General features: G+C 41.5%; 2 non-coding genes across 2 annotated transcripts; both read left to right on the plus strand.

The window, feature by feature from the left end:
* Positions 1–14,084: 14,084 nt before the first annotated feature.
* Positions 14,085–14,147, plus strand: LOC120102615 (U7 small nuclear RNA). Its single transcript, XR_015687316.1, has one exon. It is a non-coding gene; the product is annotated as a U7 small nuclear RNA (small nuclear RNA).
* An 85-nt stretch (positions 14,148–14,232) lies between these two features.
* LOC120102616 (U7 small nuclear RNA) lies at positions 14,233–14,294 on the plus strand. Its single transcript, XR_015687317.1, has one exon. It is a non-coding gene; the product is annotated as a U7 small nuclear RNA (small nuclear RNA).
* The last annotated feature ends 7,717 nt before the right edge of the window (positions 14,295–22,011 follow it).

Here is a 22,011-nt window from a genome sequence, read left to right on the forward strand (position 1 = left end):
GCAGACAGGGTGGATCCCGAGGTGGAACAGTCCACAGATGGCCCTTCCTTCAGTTTCTGCTCCATTTTATGTCCCTGTCCTCCCTTTGGACAGGTACATTTCTTTGAGAACAACTTTGGACAGGTACAACTTTGAGATGGATGTGTGGCCCCATCCCTCAACCGGGGGCCATGCCTATCTAGTGAGGTGGTCTCTACAGGTTCTATCTCTCCTTCTTTGCTAAAATCATCCCCCATTAAGCCCTGGGAGCCTCTTGTTTTCCTGGAGTCTGGGACCCTCCAGTGGCTATCCCCATTTCCTTATGACCTCCCCACCTACTACATATTTTTATTTGATTTCCTGACCCTCTGTACCTCTCGCCTGTCCCTTCTAGTAACTGATGATGTCCCCCTTATTTCCTCTGCCTTCTCTCTCCCTCCCAGCCCCCTCCCCCATTCTCTCCACCTCCTGCTATCATTCTGTTTCCCACTCAATGCAGGACTGAAGCTTCCACACCCTGGTCTAGGTTTGAAGTTTTCATTGGAGAGATTCTTCACTTCCTTGGTTAGATTTATTCCTAGATACTTTATTTTCTTTAACATTATTGTGAATGAGTGTGTGCCCATAATTTCCTTTTCATATGTTTGTTGGTTTAAAAAAATTATTAATTTGCACAAGTTGATTCTGTATCCTGCCACATTGCAGAATTTATCATTTCTAGAAAATTTTAAGGTAGAATTTTGAGATTCTCTAATATATACCATGATGTAATCTGAAAATAGAGATTGTTTGACCACTTTCCCTATTTATATCCCTTTAATTTCCTTATTTAGCATTATTTATCTATCTACAGCTTCTTCAAAAATGAAATTAAAAAAGAAATAGGGGTAGTGGACAATCCTGTCCCATTCCTGAATTCAGTAGAATTGCTAAACAAGGCTCCCAAACCCCATGGGAGAGAGATCTCACCTTCCAGACAGGTGGGCACTCCTAAGACTACACGGCAGGAGAGACCTCCAGTACTGCCCACACTTGCCCACATCCCTAGCCCAAGGGGAAACTATATAGGGCCTCTGGAACAGGAAGATAGGGGCAATGAATGCTGCAGTCCAGACACCACCCAGATCTGAAGGGACCTGGTCAAACATCTCCTTGCACCCAAATCCCATGGGAGGGAGAGCTAGACCTACAGAGGGGCAAACATGCCTGGGAAGCCAGAGGAGACTACTCTCTGCCCACATTTCTGACTCTAGAAGAAAATGCCTAGCACCATGTGGGCCCCCTGTGCACAGGTCCCAAGCGAAGGCGGACAGGCCCTTCTGGTAGCTGCCCTCATGGAGAGATGAAAGCTGGATCTGAGAAGCGACTCCAGGCTCCAGACCAGAGGGAGGACCAACTTTTCTGCTCCAAGTGACCTGCCTGGTGGACTCAGGACTCACAAAGGCAAAAGTCCTCCTGGACTGGGTACTTCTGGTTTCTAGCTGGGGCCTGAAACTCGCTGATCCCAGCCCAAAGCTCCCTGCTCCCAAACCCCATGGGAGAAATAGGTCACAGCCCAGACAGGGGGGCACTCTGAGACTACAGGGCAGGAGAGACCACCAGCACTGCCCACCCCTGCCTAAATCCCTGGCCCAAGAGGAAACTGTATAGGGCCTCTGGGAACAGGAAGAGAGGGGCACTCAATGCTGCAGTCCAGACTGCCTGGATCTGAAGGGACCCAGTCAAACAACTCCCTGCACCCAAATCGCGTGGGAGGGAGAACTAGACCTTCAGAGGGGCAGACATGCCTGGGAAGCCAGAGGAGACTACACTCTGCCCACATTTCTGACTCTAGAGGAAAACACCTAGTGCTATCTGAGACCCCTGTGCACAGGGTCCCGAACAAAGGTGGGACAGGCCTTTCTGATGGCTGCCCTCACAGAGAGCTGAAACCCAGCTCTGAGAAGCAATTCAAGGCCTGAGACCAGAGGTAAGACCAACATTTCTGCTCCAAGTGACCTGCCTGCTGGACTCAGGACACACAACCACAGGAAAACCTGAAGACCAGTAGACGGGAACAACTACTGAAAGCAGAACACTCTATGTCCATAACAGGCTGAAGGAGAACAGGAAAAGAGGTCTACAGCACTCATATCACATAGGCCTAAAGGACGGTCTAACCACTGTCAGAAATAGCAGAACAAGGTAACACCAGAGACAACCTGATGGCAAAAGGCAAGCACAGGAACCCAAGCAACAGAAACCAAGACTAAATGACATCATTGGAGATCAATTATCCCACCAAAGCAAACACACCAGAAAAGCAAGATCTACATTAAAATCACATTTAATCATGATGATGGAGGATTTCAAGAAAGACATAAAGAACTCCCTTAGCCATTTTACCAAAAGCAATCTACAGATTCAATGCAATCCCCATCAAAATACCAATCCAATTCTTCAAAGAGTTAGACAGAACAATTTGCAAATTCATCTGGAATAACAAAAAACCCAGGATAGCTAAAGCTATCCTCAACAATAAAAGGACTTCAGGGGGAATCACTATCCCTGAACTCAAGCAGTATTACAGAGCAATAGTGATAAAAACTGCATGGTATTGGTACAGAGACAGACAGATAGACCAATGGAATAGAATTGAAGACCCAGAAATGAACCCACACACCTATGGTCACTTGATTTTTGACAAAGGAGCCAAAACCATCCAATGGAAAAAAGATAGCATTTTCAGCAAATGGTGCTGGTTCAACTGGAGGGCAACATGTAGAAGAATGCAGATCGATCCATCCTTATCACCCTGTACAAAGCTTAAGTCCAAGTGGATCAAGGACCTCCACATCAAACCAGACACACTCAAACTAATAGAAGAAAAACTAGGGAAGCATCTGGAACACATGGGCACTGGAAAAAATTTCCTGAACAAAACACCAATGGCTTACGCTCTAAGATCAAGAATCGACAAATGGGATCTCATAAAACTGCAAAGCTTCTGTAAGGCAAAGGACACGGTGGTTAGGACAAAACGGCAACCAACAGATTGGGAAAAGATCTTTACCAATCCTACAACAGATAGAGGCCTTATATCCAAAATATACAAAGAACTCAAGAAGTTAGACCGCAGGGAAACAAATAACCCTATTAAAAAATGGGGTTCAGAGCTAAACAAAGAATTCACAGCTGAGGAATGCCGAATGGCTGAGAAACACCTAAAGAAATGTTCAACATCTTTAGTCATAAGGGAAATGCAAATCAAAACAACCCTGAGATTTCACCTCACACCAGTGAGAATGGCTAAGATCAAAAACTCAGGTGACAGCAGATGCTGGCGAGGATGTGGAGAAAGAGGAACACTCCTCCATTGTTGGTGGGATTGCAGACTGGTAAAACCATTCTGGAAATCAGTCTGGAGGTTCCTCAGAAAATTGGACATTGAACTGCCTGAGGATCCAGCTATACCTCTCTTGGGCATATACCCAAAAGATGCCTCAACATATAAAAGAGACACGTGCTCCACTATGTTCATCGCAGCCTTATTTATAATAGCCAGAAACTGGAAAGAACCCAGATGCCCTTCAACAGAGGAATGGATACAGAAAATGTGGTACATCTACACAATGGAATATTACTCAGCTATCAAAAACAATGAGTTTATGAAATTCGTAGGCAAATGGTTGGAACTGGAAAATATCATCCTGAGTGAGCTAACCCAATCACAGAAAGACATACATGGTATGCACTCATTGATAAGTGGCTATTAGCCCAAATGCTTGAATTACCCTAGATCCCTAGAACAAACGAAACTCAAGACGGATGATCAAAATGTGAATGCTTCACTCCTTCTTTAAATGAGGAAAAAGAATACCCTTGGCAGGGAAGGGAGAGGCAAAGATTAAAACAGAGACTGAAGGAACACCCATTCAGAGCCTGCCCCACATGTGGCCCATACATATACAGCCACCCAATTAGACAAGATGGATGAAGCAAAGAAGTGCAGACGGACAGGAGCCGGATGTAGATCTCTCCTGAGAGACACAGCCAGAATACAGCAAATACAGAGGCGAATGCCAGCAGCAAACCACTGAACTGAGAATAGGTCCCCTATTGAAGGAATCAGAGAAAGAACTGGAAGAGCTTGAAGGGGCTCGAGACCCCAAAAGTACAACAATGCCAAGCAATCAGAGCTTCCAGGGATTAAGCCACTACCTAAAGACTATACATGGACTGACCCTGGACTCTGACCCCATAGGTAGCAATGAATATCCTAGTAAGAGCACCAGTGGAAGGGGAAGCCCTGGGTCCTGCTAAGACTGAACCCCCAGTAAACTAGTCTATGGGGGGAGGGCGGCAATGGGGGGAGGGTTGGGAGGGGAACACCCATAAGGAAGGGGAGGGGGGAGGGGGATGTTTGCCCGGAAACCGGGAAAGGGAATAACACTCGAAATGTATATAAGAAATACTCAAGTTAATAAAAAAAAAAAGAAATAAATAAAAGATCATGCCATTTTCAAGAAAAAAAAAAAAAAGAACTCCCTTAGAGAAATGCAGGAAAACACTAATAAACAAGCAGAAGCCTATAGAGAGGAAATGCAAAAATCCCTGAAAGAATTCCAAGAAAACACAATCAAACAGATGAAGGGATTAAAAATGTAAAAAGAAAAAGGGACCAGATCAACAGTTCTCTGCACCCAAATCCTGGGGGAGGGAGAGATAAACCTTGAGAGAGGCAGACATGCCTGGGAAGCCAGAAGAGACTACACTCTACCCACATTTCTGACCCCAGAGGAAAACACCAAACGCCATCTGGGACCTCGGTGCACAGGGGCTCCTGGGAAAGGTGGCACAGGCCCTCCTGGTTGCTGCCCTCACGGAGAGCTCATAAGCAACACCCCACCAGCAAACTTGAGCCTCGGGCCCACAGGTAAGACCAACTTTTCTGCTGCAAGAAAGCTGCCTGGTGAACTCAAGACACAGGACCACAGGAACAGCTGAAGACCTGTAGAGAGGAAAAACTACACGCCCAAAAGCAGAACACTCTGTCCCCATAACTGACTGAAAGAGAGGAAAACAGGTCTACAGCACTCCTGACAAACAAGCTTATAGGACAGTCTAGCCACTGCCAGAAATAGCAGAACAAAGTAACACTAGAGATAATCTGATGGCGAGAGGCAAGCGCAGGAACACAAGCAACAGAAACCAAGACTACTTGGCATCATCGGAGCCCAATTCTCCCACCAAAACAAAAATGGAAAATCCAAACACACCAGAAAAGCAAGATCTAGTTTCAAAATCATATTTGATGATGATGCTGGAGGACTTCAAGAAAGACGTGAAGAACTCCCTTAGGGAAACACAGGAAAACATTAATAAACAAGTAGAAGCCTACAGAGAGGAATCGCAAAAATCCCTGAAAGAATTCCAGGAAAACACAATCAAACAGTTGAAGGAATTAAAAATGGAAATAGAAGCAATCAAGAAAGAACACATGGAAACAATCCTCGATATAGAAAACCAAAAGAAGAGACAAGGAGCTGTAGATACAAGCTTCACCAACAGAATACAAGAGATGGAAGAGAGAATCTCAGGAGCAGAAGATTCCATAGAAATCATTGACTCAACTGTCAAAGATAATGTAAAGCAGAAAAAGCTACTGGTCCAAAACATACAGGAAATCCAGGACTCAATGAGAAGATCAAACCTAAGGATAATAGGTATAGAAGAGAGTGAAGACTCCCAGCTCAAAGGACCAGTAAATATCTTCAACAAAATCATAGAAGAAAACTTCCCTAACCTAAAAAAAGAGATACCCATAGACATACAAGAAGCCTACAGAACTCCAAATGGGTTGGACCAGAAAAGAAACACCTCCCGTCACATAATTGTCAAAACACCAAACGCACAAAATAAAGAAAGAATATTAAAAGCAGTAAGGGAAAAAGGTCAAGTAACATATAAAGGCAGACCTATCAGAATCACACCAGACTTCTTGCCAGAAACTATGAAGGCCAGAAGATCCTGGACTGATGTCATACAGACCCTAAGAGAACACAAATGCCAGCCCAGGTTACTGTATCCAGCAAAACTCTCAATTAACATTGATAGAGAAACCAAGATATTCCATGACAAAACCAAATTTACACAATATCTTTCTACAAATCCAGCACTACAAAGGATAATAAATGGTAAAGCCCAACATAAGGAGGCAAGCTATACCCTAGAAGAAGCAAGAAACTAATCGTCTTGGCAACAAAACAAAGAGAATGAAAGCACACAAACATAACCTCACATCCAAATATGAATATAACGGGAAGCAATAATCACTATTCCTTAATATCTCTCAATATCAATGGCCTCAACTCCCCAATAAAAAGACATAGATTAACAAACTGGATACGCAACGAGGACCCTGCATTCTGCTGCCTACAGGAAACACACCTCAGAGACAAAGACAGACACTACCTCAGAGTGAAAGGCTGGAAAACAACTTTACAAGCATATGGTCAGAAGAAGCAAGCTGGAGTAGCCATTCTAATATCAAATAAAATCAATTTTCAACTAAAAGTCATCAAAAAAGATAAGGAAGGACACTTCATATTCATCGAAGGAAAAATCCACAAGATGAACTCTCAATCATAAATATCTATGCCCCAAATACAAGGGAACCTACGTATGTAAAAGAAACCTTACTAAAGCTCAAAACACACATTGCACCTCACACAATAATAGTGGGAGATTTCAACACCCCACTCTCATCAATGGACAGATCGTGGAAACAGAAATTAAACAGAGATGTAGACAGATTAAGAGAAGTCATGACCCAAATGGACTTAACGGATATTTATAGAACATTCTATACTAAAGCAAAAGGATATACCTTCTTCTCAGCTCCTCATGGTACTTTCTCCAAAATTGACCATATAATTGGTCAGAAAACGGGCCTCAACAGGTACAGAAAGATAGAAATAATCCCATGCGTGCTATCGGACCACCACGGCCTAAAACTGGTCTTCAATAACAATAAGGGAAGAATGCCCACATATACGTGGAAATTCAACAATGCTCTACTCAATGATAACCTGGTCAAGGAAGAAATAAAGAAAGAAATTAAAAACTTTTTAGAATTTAATGAAAATGAAGATACAACATACTCAAACTTATGGGACACAATGAAAGCTGTGCTAAGAGGAAAACTCATAGCGCTGAGTGCCTGCAGAAAGAAACAGGAAAGAGCATATGTCAGCAGCTTGACAGCACACCTAAAAGCTCTAGAACAAAAAGAAGAAGATACACCCAGGAGGAGTAGAAGGCAGGAAATAATCAAACTCAGAGCTGAAATCAACCAAGTAGAAACAAAAAGGACCATAGAAAGAATCAACAGAACCAAGAGTTGGTTCTTTGAGAAAATCAACAAGATAGATAAACCCTTAGCCAGACTAACGAGAGGACACAGAGAGTGCGTCCAAATTAACAAAATCAGAAATGAAAAGGGAGACATAACTACAGATTCAGAGGAAATTCAAAAAATCATCAGATCTTACTATAAAAACCTATATTCAACAAAACTTGAAAATCTTCAGGAAATGGACAATTTCCTAGACAGATACCAGGTATCGAGGTTAAATCAGGAACAGATAAACCAGTTAAACAACCCCATAACTCCTAAGGAAATAGAAGCAGTCATTAAAGGTCTCTCAACCAAAAAGAGCCCAGGTCCAGACGGGTTTAGTGCAGAATTCTATCAAACCTTCATAGAAGACCTCATACCAATATTATCCAAACTAATCCACAAAATTGAAACAGATGGAGCACTACCGAATTCCTTCTATGAAGCCACAATTATTCTTATACCTAAACCACACAAAGACACAACAAAGAAAGAGAACTTCAGACCAATTTCCCTTATGAATATCGACGCAAAAATACTCAATAAAATTCTGCCAAACCGAATTCAAGAGCACATCAAAACAATCATCCACTATGATCAAGTAGGCTTCATCCCAGGCATGCGGGGATGGTTTAATATACGGAAAACCATCAACGTGATCCATCATATAAACAAACTGAAAGAACAGAACCACATGATCATTTCATTAGATGCTGAGAAAGCATTTGACAAAATTCAACACCCCTTCATGATAAAAGTCCTGGAAAGAATAGGAATTCAAGGCCCATACCTAAACATAGTAAAAGCCATATACAGCAAACCAGTTGCTAACATTAAACTAAATGGAGAGAAACTTGAAGCAATCCCACTAAAATCAGGGACTAGACAAGGCTGCCCACTCTCTCCCTACTTATTCAATATAGTTCTTGAAGTTCTAGCCAGAGCAATCAGACAACAAAAGGAGATCAAGGGGATACAGATCGGAAAAGAAGAGGTCAAAATATCACTATTTGCAGACGATATGATAGTATATTTAAGTGATCCCAAAAGTTCCACCAGAGAACTACTAAAGCTGATAAACAACTTCAGCAAAGTGGCTGGGTATAAAATTAACTCAAATAAATCAGTTGCCTTCCTCTATACAAACGAGAAACAAGCCGAGAAAGAAATTAGGGAAACGACACCCTTCATAATAGACCCAAATAATATAAAGTACCTCGGTGTGACTTTAACCAAGCAAGTAAAATGTCTGTACAATAAGAACTTCAAGACACTGAGGAAAGAAATTGAAGAAGACCTCAGAAGATGGAAAGATCTCCCATGCTCATGGATTGGCAGGATTAATATAGTAAAAATGGCCATTTTACCAAAAGCAATCTACAGATTCAATGCAATCCCCATCAAAATACCAATCCAATTCTTCAAAGAGTTAGACAGAACAATTTGCAAATTCATCTGGAATAACAAAAAACCCAGGATAGCTAAAGCTATCCTCAACAATAAAAGGACTTCAGGGGGAATCACTATCCCTGAACTCAAGCAGTATTACAGAGCAATAGTGATAAAAACTGCATGGTATTGGTACAGAGACAGACAGATAGACCAATGGAATAGAATTGAAGACCCAGAAATGAACCCACACACCTATGGTCACTTGATTTTTGACAAAGGAGCCAAAACCATCCAATGGAAAAAAGATAGCATTTTCAGCAAATGGTGCTGGTTCAACTGGAGGTCAACATGTAGAAGAATGCAGATCGATCCATGCTTATCACCCTGTACAAAGCTTAAGTCCAAGTGGATCAAGGACCTCCACATCAAACCAGACACGCTCAAACTAATAGAAGAAAAACTAGGGAAGCATCTGGAACACATGGGCACTGGAAAAAATTTCCTAAACAAAACACCAATGGCTTACGCTCTAAGATCAAGAATCGACAAATGGGATCTCATAAAACTACAAAGCTTCTGTAAGGCAAAGGACACGGTGGTTAGGACAAAACGGCAACCAACAGATTGGGAAAAGATCTTTACCAATCCTACAACAGATAGAGGCCTCATTTCCAAAATATACAAAGAACCCAAGAAGTTAGACCGCAGGGAGACAAATAATCCTATTAAAAAATGGGGTTCAGAGCTAAACAAACAATTCACAGCTGAGGAATGCCGAATGGCTGAGAAACACCTAAAGAAATGTTCAACATCTTTAGTCATAAGGGAAATGCAAATCAAAACAACCCTGAGATTTCACCTCACACCAGTGAGAATGGCTAAGATCAAAGACTCAGGTGACAGCAGATGCTGGCGAGGATGTGGAGAAAGAGGAACACTCCTCCATTGTTGGTGGGATTGCAGACTGGTACAACCATTCTGGAAATCAGTCTGGAGAATCCTCAGAAAATTGGACATTGAACTGCCTGAGGATCCAGCTATACCTCTCTTGGGCATATACCCAAAAGATGCTCCAACATATAAAAAAGACACGTGCTCCACTATGTTCATTGCAGCCTTATTTATAATAGCCAGAAGCTGGAAAGAACCCAGATGCCCTTCAACAGAGGAATGGATACAGAAAAAGTGGTACATCTACGCAATGGAATATTACTCAGCTATCAAAAACAACGACTTTATGAAATTCGTAGGCAAACGGTTGGAACTGGAAAACATCATCCTGAGTGAGCTAACCCAATCACAGAAAGACATACATGGTATGCACTCATTGATAAGTGGCTATTAGCCCAAATGCTTGAATTACCCTAGATGCCTAGAACAAATGAAACTCAAGACAGATGATCAAAATGTGAATGCTTCACTCCTTCTTTTAAAGGGGAACAAGAATACCCTTGGCAGGGAAGAGAGAGGCAAAGATTAAAACAGAGCCTGAAGGAACACCCATTCAGAGTCTGCCCCACATGTGGCCCATACATATATAGCCACCCAATTAGACAAGATGGATGAAGCAAAGAAGTGCAGACCGACAGGAGCCGGATGTACATCGCTCCTGAGACACAGCCAAAATACAGCAAATACAGAGGCGAATGCCAGCAGCTAACCACTGAACTGAGAATAGGACCCCCGTTGAAGGAATCAGAGAAAGAACTGGAAGAGCTTGAAGGGGCTCGAGACCCCATATGTACAACAATGCCAAGCAACCAGAGCTTCCAGGGACTAAAGACTATACATGGACCGAATCCAAGAGCACATCAAAACTATCATCCACCATGATCAAGTAGGCTTCATCCCAGGCATGCAGGGATGGTTTAATATACGGAAAACCATCAATGTGATCCATTATATAAACAAACTGAAAGAACAGAACCACATGATCATTTCATTAGATGCTGAGAAAGCATTTGACAAAATTCAACACTACTTCATGATAAAAGTCCTGGAAAGAATAGGAATTCAAGGCCCATACCTAAACATAGTAAAAGCCATATACAGCAAACCAGTTGCTAACATTAAACTAAATGGAGAGAAACTTGAAGCAATCCCACTAAAATCAGGGACTAGACAAGGCTGCCCACTCTCTCCCTACTTATTCAATATAGTTCTTGAAGTTCTAGCCAGAGCAATCAGACAACAAAAGGAGGTCAAGAGGATACAGATCGGAAAAGAAGAAGTCAAAATATCACTATTTGCAGATGATATGATAGTATATTTATGTGACCCCAAAAGTTCCACCAGAGAACTACTAAAGCTGATAAACAACTTCAGCAAAGTGGCTGGGTATAAAATTAACTCAAATAAATCAGTAGCCTTCCTCTACACAAAAGAGAAACAAGCCGAGAAAGAAATTAGGGAAATGACACCCTTCATAATAGACCCAAACAATATAAAGTACCTCGGTGTGACTTTAACCAAGCAAGTAAAAGATCTGTACAATAAGAACTTCAAGCCTCCGTAGAAAGAAATTGAAGAAGACCTCAGAAGATGGAAAGATCTCCCATGCTCATGGATTGGCAGGATTAATATAGTAAAAATGGCCATTTTACCTAAAGCAATCTACAGATTCAATGCAATCCCCAACAAAATACCAATCCAATTCTTCAAAGAGTTAGACAGAACAATTTGCAAATTCATCTGGAATAACAAAAAACCCAGGATAGCTAAAACTATCCTCAACAATAAAAGGACTTCCGGATGAATCACTATCCCTGAACTCAAGCAGTATTACAGAGCAATAGTGATAAAAACTGCATGGTATTGGTACAGAGACAGACAGATAGACCAATGGAATAGAATTGAAGACCCAGAAATGAACCCACACATCTAAGGTCACTTGATTATTGACAAAGGAGCCAAAACCATCCAATGGAAAAAAGATAGCATTTTCAGCAAATGGTGCTGGTTCAACTGGAGGTCAACATGTAGAAGAATGCAGATCGATCCATCCTTATCACCCTGTACAATGCTTAAGTTCAAGTGGATCAAGGACCTCCACATCAAACCAGATACACTCAACCTAATAGACGAAAAAGTGGGAAACATCTCGAACACATGAGCACTGGAGAGAATTTTCTGAACAAAACACCAATGGCTTATGCTCTAAGATCAAGAATTGACAAATGGGATCTCATAAAACTGCAAAACTTCTGTAAAGCAAAGGACACTGTTGTTAGGACAAAATGGCAACCAACAGATTGGAAAAGATCTTTACTAATCCTACAACTGGTAGAGGGCTTATATTCAAAATATATAAAGAACTCACGAAGTTAGACTGCAGGGAAACAAATAACCCTTTTAATAAATGCAGTTCCGAGCTAAACAAAGAATGCACAGCTGAAGAATGCCAAATGGCTGAGAAGCACCTAAAGAAATGTTCAACATCTTTAGTGATAAGGGAAATACAAATCAAAATAACCCTGAGATTCCACCTCATACCATTCAGAATGGCTAAGACAAAAAACTCAGGTCACAGTGGTCTCTGGTGAGGATGTGGAAAAAGAGGAACACTCCTCCATTGTTGGTGGGATTGCAGACTGGTAAAATCATTCTGGAAATCAGTCTGGAGGTTCCTCAGAAAATTGGACATTGAAATACCTGAGGATCCAGCTATACCTCTCTTGGGCATATACCCAAAAGATGCCCCAACATATAAAAAAGACACATGCTCCACTATGTTCATTGCAGCCTTTTTCATAATAGCCAGAAGCTGGAAAGAACCCAGATGCCCTTCAACAGAGTAACGGGTACAGAAAATGTGGTACGTCTACACAATGGAATTCTACTCAGCTATCAAAAACAATGACATTATGAAATTCATAGGCAAATTGAGGGAACTGGAAAATATCATCCTGTCATCCCAATCACAGAAAAACACACATGGTATGTGCTCATTAATTAGTGGCTATAAGCCCAAATGCTTGAATTGCCCTAGATGCACTGAACACATGAAACTCAAGACAGATGATCAAAATGTGAATGCTTCACTCCTTCTTTAAATGAGGAAAAAGAATACCCTTGGCAGGGAATAGGGAGGCAAAGATTAAAACAGAGGCAGAAGGGGCTGGGGATTTAGCTCAGTGGTAGAGCGCTTACCTAGGAAGCGCAAGGCCCTGGGTTCGGTCCCCAGCTCCAAAAAAAAGAACCAAAAAAAAAAAAAAAAACCAGAGGCAGAAGGAACACCCATTCAGAGCCTGCCCCACATGTGGCCCATACATATACAGCCACCCAATTAGATAAGATGGATGAAGCAAAGAAGTGCAGGCCGACAGGAGCCGGATGTAGATCGCTCAGCCAGAATACAGCAAACACAGAGGCGAATGCCAGCAGCAAACCACTGAACTGAGAACGGGACCCCCGTTGAAAGAATCAGAGAAAGAACTGGAAGAGCTTGAAGGGGCTCAAGACCCCATATGATCAACAATGCCAAGCAACCAGAGCTTCCAGGGACTAAGCCACTACTCAAAGACTATACATGGATTGACCCTGGGCTCCAACCTCATAGGTAGCAATGAATATCCTAATAAGAGCACCAGTGGAAGGGGAAGCCCTTGGTCCTGCTAAGACTGAAACCCCAGTGAATGTGATTGTTGGGGGGAGGGCGATAATGGGGGGAGGATGGGGAGGGGAACACCCATATAGAAGGGGAGGGGAAGGGGTTAGGTGAATGTTGGCCCGGAAACTGGGAAAGGGAATAACAATCGAAATGTAAATAAGAAATACCCAAGTTAATAAAGATGGGAAAAAAAAAGAATTCCTAAATACATTTCTCCATGTATACTGATGTTGACTGTTTATTTCTCATATCTATGTTTTACTGTGTTGGAATATGTTCTCTCTAGTCCTATATTTTCTATTATTATGAAGGCATGTTGGAATTTGTCAAAGACTTTTTATGAATCTACCAAGATGATGGTGTGGTTTTTCTTTGCTTTCTGTCAATTTGTATAGGCAGGTCTCTGAGCTCAAGGGTTGTCTACAGAAAAAGTTCCAGGATAGCAAATCCTAGGCAGTGAACAAGTTAGAAAACAGAAAGCTAACTTTCTCACATGAAAATAGCTTCTATGTCTAAATTTGGCAACCAAAAGTGCTTTGCCCAACAAATCACAAAGAGCTTGCTATGTTAAAAATGTACTTGCTGCCCTTCTCCAAGCAAGAGGCTAAGGTCATAAAATGCTTATTTGATTTGTGGGATAATCAAAAGGCAACGTGAGTTAAAAGATTCAAATGATATGCAAATAATAGGCCAGACTTTGGTCTGCAAGAACTGAACTATCAAGAGAGCTATTACAGCTCTTTCAGAATTTTATCTAGCAGATTTTCTGACTTTGGTCAGAAAACTCACATGCTATCTAGATAGCTAACACAGCTCCTTTAAAATTTTGTTTAGTTTTCTGACTTTAGTCCAAAAACTCAAGAGCTATCCAGAGACCTATTATAACTCTTTTAGAAATTTTCTAGCAGCTTTTCTAACTTTAGTCAGAAAACCCATGTACTACCTAGAGATCTATGTAGAAAGCTATACTGAGCAGACCACAGAGCTGTCAGATTGCACAGATCAATGACTCCAAGTAGTTTCTTCAGCCTTTCCCAACACCCCTTTCTCAGGACCTCCAAATAAGCTGAGATTGGTCCTCAGCGAGGAAGCCTAAGAAAAGAGCTCCTCAGCTGTCAATAAAGAGGCCTGGTGGCTTAGTCTACTTAATGAGAAACAAAATCAAACCCACAAAAATTAAAAAAGAAAACCTTACATTAAGACCTATCGTGAGTTAACATTCTGTGTTGTTTGACCTCACCAGATACAATATTTACACAGAGATCTGTGAATGTAAAGAACCTACATTTAGCTCCTAAGAAAACGTCTTTGCTAAAAGCTTGAAAATACTTTTACCTCTGTCTGGTGTGTGTGTGTGTGTGTGTGTGTGTGTGTGTGTGTGTGTGTGTGTGTGTGTGTTTAAATGTGTGTGTGAATGTGTGTGTAGCTGGGGGAAGTTGTTCAATTCATGAGACTTCTAGTCTCAGCAGTTCTTACCTGGAGCTCAACACATAGGAGGTCCTAGAGCGGTGTCAGTTTTCAGTCTTTGTTGGAATACCAGAAAAGTAGGTTCTAACACCAGTGAAGGAATGGTCAGAAACAGATAGATGAACTTACCAGTGAGAATGAGGGCAAACAAGCAAAAAGCAAACTCTTCCACCATGTCCTTGTATGTGGGCTGCTACCAGCAGGTGTGGCCCAATTTAGATTGGATCTCCCGCCTTAAATACTCCAATGAAGAAAAAAGACCTTCATAAGTATGTTTAGCTGCTTGGGTTTTAGTTAATTCCAGAAGCAGTCAAGTTGACAATCAAGATTAGCTATTACATTAAAATAGCTGTCAATATATGACTGTTTGTATACTATTTATAAAATACTTAAACAGGATCCCGGCCCGCAGCAGCTCTCTGCTCCCAGACCCCGTGGGAAAGAGACCTCACCGCCTGGTCAGGTGGGCACTCCTGAGGCTGCAGAGCGGAAGAGACCACCAACACTGCCCACCCCTGCCCTCATCCCTGGCGCAAGAGGAAACTGTATAAGGCCTCTGGGCTCACGTGGGGGAGGGCCCAGGAGCGGCAGGACCCCTGCCTGAGACACCACCAGAACCTGAAGGAAACAGACCGGATAAACAGTTCTCTGCACCCAAATCCCGTGGGAGGGAGAGCTAAACCTTCAGAGAGGCAGACAAGCCTGGGAAACCAGAAGAGACTGCTCTCTGTACATACATCTCGGACGCCAGAGGAAAACACCAAAGGCCATCTGGAACCCTGGTGCACTGAAGCTCCCAGAAGGGGCGGCACAGGTCGTCCTAGTGGCTGCCGCCTCAAAGAGCCCGTGGGCAGCACCCCGCGAGCGAACTTGAGCCTCGGAACGACAGGTAAGACCAACTTTTCTGCTGCAAGAAAGCTGCCTGGTGAACTCAAGACACAGGCCCACAGGAACAGCTGAAGACCTGTAGAGAGGAAAAACTACACGCCCGAAAGCAGAACACTCTGTCCCCATAACTGACTGAAAGAGAGGAAAACAGGTCTACAGCACTCCTGACACACAGGCTTATAGGACAGTCTAGCCACTGTCAGAAATAGCAGAACAAAGTAACACTAGAGATAATCTGATGGCGAGAGGCAGGCGCAGGAACACAAGCAACAGAAACCAAGACTACATGGCATCATCGGAGCCCAATTCTCCCACCAAAACAAACATGGAATATCCAAACACACCAGAAAAGCAAGATCTAGTTTCAAAATCATATTTGACCATGATGCTGGAGGACTTCAAGAAACACGTGAAGAACTCCCTTAGGGAAACACAGGAAAACATTAATAAACAAGTAGAAGCCTACAGAGAGGAATCCCAAAAATCCCTGAAAGAATCGCAAAAATCCCTGAAAGAATTCCAGGAAAACACAATCAAACAGTTGAAGGAATTAAAAATGGAAATAGAAGCAATCAAGAAAGAACACATGGAAACAACCCTGGATATAGAAAACCAAAGTAAGAGACAAGGAGCTGTAGATACAAGCTTCACCAACAGAATACAAGAGATGGAAGAGAGAATCTCAGGAGCAGAAGATTCCATAGAAATCATTGACTCAACTGTCAAAGATAATGTAAAGCAGAAAAAACTACTGGTCCAAAACATACAGGAAATCCAGGACTCAATGAGAAGATCAAACCTAAGGATAATAGGTATAGAAGAGAGTGAAGACTCCCAGCTCAAAGGACCAGTAAATATCTTCAACAAAATCATAGATGAAAACTTCCCTAACCTAAAAAAAGAGATACCCATAGACATACAAGAAGCCTACAGAACTCCAAATAGATTGGACCAGAAAAGAAACACCTCCCGTCACATAATTGTCAAAACACCAAACGCACAAAATAAAGAAAGAATATTAAAAGCAGTAAGGGAAAAAGGTCAAGTAACATATAAAGGCAGACCTATCAGAATCACACCAGACTTCTCGCCAGAAACTATGAAGGCCAGAAGATCCTGGACTGATGTCATACAGACCATAAGAGAACACAAATGCCAGCCCAGGTTACTGTATCCTGCAAAACTCTCAATTAACATAGATGGAGAAACCAAGATATTCCATGACAAAACCAAATTTACACAATATCTTTCTACAAATCCAGCACTACAAAGGATAATAAATGGTAAAGCCCAACATAAGGAGGCAAGCTATACCCTAGAAGAAGCAAGAAACTAATCATCTTGGCAACAAAACAAAGAGAGTGAAAGCACACAAACATAACCTCACATCCAAATATGAATATAACGGGAAGCAATAATCACTATTCCTTAATATCTCTCAACATCAATGGCCTCAACTCCCCAATAAAAAGAAATATATTAACAAACTGGATACGCAACGAGGACCCTGCATTCTGCTGCCTACAGGAAACACACCTCAGAGACAAAGACAGACACTACCTCAGAGTGAAAGGCTGGAAAACAACTTTCCAAGCAAATGGTCAGAAGAAGCAAGCTGGAGTAGCCATTCTAATATCAAATAAAATCAATTTTCAACTAAAAGTCATCAAAAAAGATAAGGAAGGATACTTCATATTCATCAAAGGAAAAATCCACCAAGATGAACTCTCAATCATAAATATCTATGCTCCAAATACAAGGGCACCTACATATGTAAAAGAAACCTTACTAAAGCTCAAAACACACATTGCACCTCACACAATAATAGTGGGAGATTTCAACACCCCACTCTCATCAATGGACAGGTCATGAAAACAGAAATTAAACAGTGATGTCGACAGACTAAGAGAAGTCATGAGCCAAATGGACTTAACGGATATTTATAGAATATTCTATCCTAAAGCAAAAGGATATACCTACTTCTCAGCTCCTCATGGTACTTTCTCCAAAATTGACCATATAATTGGTCAAAAAACGGGCCTCAACAGGTACAGAAAGATAGAAATAATCCCATGTGTGCTATCGGACCACAACGACCTAAAACTGGTCTTCAATAACAATAAGGGAAGAATGCCAACATATACGTGGAAATTGAACAATGCTCTACTCAATGATAACCTGGTCAAGGAAGAAATAAAGAAAGAAATTAAAAACTTTTTAGAATTTAATGAAAATGAAGGTACAACATACCCATACTTATGGGACACAATGAAAGCTGTGCTAAGAGGAAAACTCATAGCGCTGAGTGCCTGCAGAAAGAAACAGGAAAGAGCATATGTCAGCAGCTTGACAGCACACCTAAAAGCTCTAGAACAAAAAGAAGCAAATACACCCAGGAGGAGTAGAAGGCAGGAAATAATCAAACTCAGAGCTGAAATCAACCAAGTAGAAACAAAAAGGACCATAGAAAGAATCAACAGAACCAAAAGTTGGTTCTTTGAGAAAATCAACAAGATAGATAAACCCTTAGCCAGACTAACGAGAGGACAAAGAGAGTGTGTCCAACTTAACAAAATCAGAAATGAAAAGGGAGAAATAACTACAGATTCAGAGGAAATTAAAAAAATCATCAGATCTTACTCTTAAAGCCTATATGCAACAAAACTTGAAAATCTGCAGAAAATGGAAAATTTCCTAGACAGATACCAGGTACCAAAGTTAAATCAGGAACAGATAAACCAGTTAAACAACCCCATAACTCCTAAGGAAATAGAAGCAGTCATTAAAGGTCTCTCAACCAAAAAGAGCCCAGGTCCAGACGGGTTTAGTGCAGAATTCTACCAGACCTTCATAGAAGACCTCATACCAATATTATCCAAACTATTCCACAAAATTGAAACACATGGAGCACTACCGAATTCCTTCTACGAAGCCACAATTACTCTTATACCTAAACCACACAAAGACCCAACAAAGAAAGAGAACTTCAGACCAATTTCCCTTATGAATATCGACGCAAAAATACTCAATAAAATTCTGCCAAACCGAATCCAAGAGCACATCAAAACAATCATCCACCATGATCAAGTAGGCTTCATCACAGGCATGCAGGATGGTTTAATATACGGAAAACCATCAATGTGATCCATTATATAAACAAACTGAAAGAACAGAACCACATGATCATTTCATTAGATGCTGAGAAAGCTTTTGACAAAATTCAACACCCCTTCATGATAAAAGTCCTGGAAAGAATAGGAATTCAAGGCCCATACCTAAACATAGTAAAAGCCATATACAGCAAACCACTTGCTAACATTAAACTAAATGGAGAGAAACTTGAAGCAATCCCACTAAAATCAGAGACTAGACAAGGCTGCCCACTCTCTCCCTACTTATTCAATATAGTTCTTGAAGTTCTAGCCAGAGCAATCAGACAACAAAAGGAGATCAAAGGGATACAGATCGGAAAAGAAGAGGTCAAAATATCACTATTTGCAGATGACATGATAGTATATTTAAGTGATGCCAAAAGTTCCACCGGAGAACTACTAAAGCTGATAAACAACTTCAGCAAAGTGGCTGGGTATAAAATTAACTCAAATAAATCAGTTGCCTTCCTCTATACAAAAGAGAAACAAGCCGAGAAAGAAATTAGGGAAACGACACCCTTCATAATAGACCCAAATAATATAAAGTACCTCGGTGTGACTTTAACCAAGCAAGTAAAATATCTGTACAATAAGAACTTCAAGACACTGAGGAATGAAATTGAAGAAGACCTCAGAAGATGGTAAAATCTCCCATGCTCATGGATTGGCAGGATTAATATAGTAAAAATGGCCATTTTAGCAAAAGCAATCTACAGATTCAATGCAATCCCCATCAAAATACCAATCCAATTCTTCAAAGAGTTAGACAGAACAATTTGCAAATTCATCTGGAATAACAAAAAACCCAGGAGAGCTAAAGCTATCCTCAACAATAAAAGGACTTCAGGGGGAATCACTATCCCTGAACTCAAGCAGTATTACAGAGCAATAGCGATAAAAACTGCATGGTATTGGTACAGAGACAGACAGATAGACCAATGGAATAGAATTGAAGACCCAGAAATGAACCACACACCTATGGTCACTTGATTTTTGACAAAGGAGCCAAAACCATCCAATGGAAAAAAGATAGCATTTTCAGCAAATGGTGCTGGTTCAACTGGAGGTCAACATGTAGAAGAATGCAGATCGATCCATGCTTATCACCCTGTACAAAGCTTAAGTCCAAGTGGATCAAGGACCTCCACATCAAACCAGACTCACTCAAACTAATAGAAGAAAAACTAGGGTAGCATCTGGAACACATGGGCACTGGAAAAAATTTCCTGAACAAAACACCAATGGCTTATGCTCTAAGATCAAGAATCGACAAATGGGATCTCATAAAACTGCAAAGCTTCTGTAAGGCAAAGGACACTGTGGTTAGGACAAAACGGCAACCAACAGATTGGGAAAAGATCTTTACCAATCCTACAACAGATAGAGGCCTTATATCCAAAATATACAAAGAACTCAAGAAGTTAGACCACAGGGAAACAAATAACCCTATTAAAAGTGGGGTTCAGAGCTAAACAAAGAATTCACAGCTGAGGAATGCCGAATGGCTGAGAAACACCTAAAGAAATGTTCAACATCTTTAGTCATAAGGGAAATGCAAATCAAAACAACCCTGAGATTTCACCTCACACCAGTGAGAATGGCTAAGATCAGAAACTCAGGTGACAGCAGATGCTGGCGAGGATGTGGAGAAAGAGGAACACTCCTCCATTGTTGGTGGGATTGCAGACTGGTAAAACCATTCTGGAAATCAGTCTGGAGGTTCCTCAGAAAATTGGGCTTTGAACTGCCTGAGGATCCAGCTATACCTCTCTTGGGCATATACCCAAAAGATGCCTCAACATATAAAAGAGACACGTGCTCCACTATGTTCATTGCAGCCTTATTTATAATAGCCAGAAACTGGAAACAACCCAGATGCCCTTCAACAGAGGAATGGATACAGAAAATGTGGTACATCTACACAATGGAATATTATTCAGCTATCAAAAACAACGAGTTTATGAAATTCGTAGGCAAATGGTTGGAACTGGAAAATATCATCCTGAGTGAGCTAACCCAATCACAGAAAGACATACATGGTATGCACTCATTGATAAGTGGCTATTAGCCCAAATGCTTGAATTACCCTAGATCCCTAGAACAAACGAAACTCAAGACGGATGATCAAAATGTGAATGCTTCACTCCTTCTTTAAATGAGGAAAAAGAATACCCTTGGCAGGGAAGGGAGAGGCAAAGATTAAAACAGAGACTGAAGGAACACCCATTCAGAGCCTGCCCCACATGTGGCCCAAACATATACAGCCACCCAATTAGACAAGATGGATGAAGCAAAGAAGTGCAGACCGACAGGAGCCGGATATAGATCGCTCCTGAGAGACACAGCCAGAATACAGTAAATACAGAGGGGAATGCCAGCAGCAAACCACTGAACTGAGAATAGGTCCCCCGTTGAAGGAATCAGAGAAAGAACTGGAAGAGCTTGAAGGGGCTCGAGACCCCATATGTACAACAATGTCAAGCAACCAGAGCTTCCAGGGACTAAGCCACTACCTAAAGACTATACATGGACTGACCCTGAACTCTGACCCCATAGGTAGCAATGAATATCCTAGTAAGAGCACCAGTGGAAGGTGAAGCCCTGGGTCCTGCTAAGACTGAACCCCCAGTGAACTAGACTATGGGGGGGAGGGCGGCAATGGGGGGAGGGTTGGGAGGGGAACACCCATAAGGAAGGGGAGGGGGGAGGGGGATGTTTGCCCGGAAGCCTGGAAAGGGAATAACACTCGAAATGTATATAAGAAATACTCAAGTTAATAAAAAAAATTTAAAAATTAAAAAAAATAAAATAAAATACTTAAACACAACACTCCTTAAAGGAGAATCCAGTCCTTTGATTTGTGTACTACCTATTCAAGTTCACAGTTTAGCAGTATTATGAATATAAACTTGACCCTTACAAAACAAGGCTCAGGTGTAGGGCAGATGAAATCAAATCAAATCACATCAAACTATCAGGCAAAATCAGTATGCCGGGCCCCAAAACTGCTAGTTATCATTAAGGGACACTTTCTAGATGGACTCAGATGCTGACTCTGGAGAATGGTGGCAAATATGGAAAGGTCCACTGTCGAGAACTGTGACCTGGGAGGTCAGTGACACACCTGTAGCCTAGGAGATCAGAAA

The sequence above is a fragment of the Rattus norvegicus genome, chromosome 4 (assembly GCF_021556685.1).
Source record: "Rattus norvegicus strain SHRSP/BbbUtx chromosome 4, alternate assembly SHRSP_T2T, whole genome shotgun sequence".
In the NCBI taxonomy this organism is placed as follows: Eukaryota; Metazoa; Chordata; class Mammalia; order Rodentia; family Muridae; genus Rattus; species Rattus norvegicus.